The sequence below is a fragment of the Penaeus monodon genome, chromosome 29 (genome assembly GCF_015228065.2).
Source record: "Penaeus monodon isolate SGIC_2016 chromosome 29, NSTDA_Pmon_1, whole genome shotgun sequence".
In the NCBI taxonomy this organism is placed as follows: Eukaryota; Metazoa; Arthropoda; class Malacostraca; order Decapoda; family Penaeidae; genus Penaeus; species Penaeus monodon.
In genome coordinates, this window is record NC_051414.1 from 29,490,723 (window position 1) to 29,491,042 (window position 320).

The following is a 320-nucleotide window of genomic DNA, read 5'->3' on the forward strand; positions in this document are numbered from 1 at the left end:
TTGGAGATGTCCCACCACAAATTGTAGACTTGTGGGGTCTATAATTAAGTATATCCTTAATCTTGATTCTGGGTTACAGGGAATGGATAGAAACATGTATACTCCTTAGTTTATTTGATAAAAGGATACAAAAGATCTGTTAAACTCCCTCACAGGATCCTTTACTATGGGGAAATGAGACAATGGATGGTATCTATTCCAGCTATAATACTGGACTATTGGAAAATTTGGTAGCTGGAGAGCTACATCCTTTGAAGGGTCCCCTATATTCTTTAACTTTCATGAAAACATAAATTAAAAATCCTTTATTTATAATAATC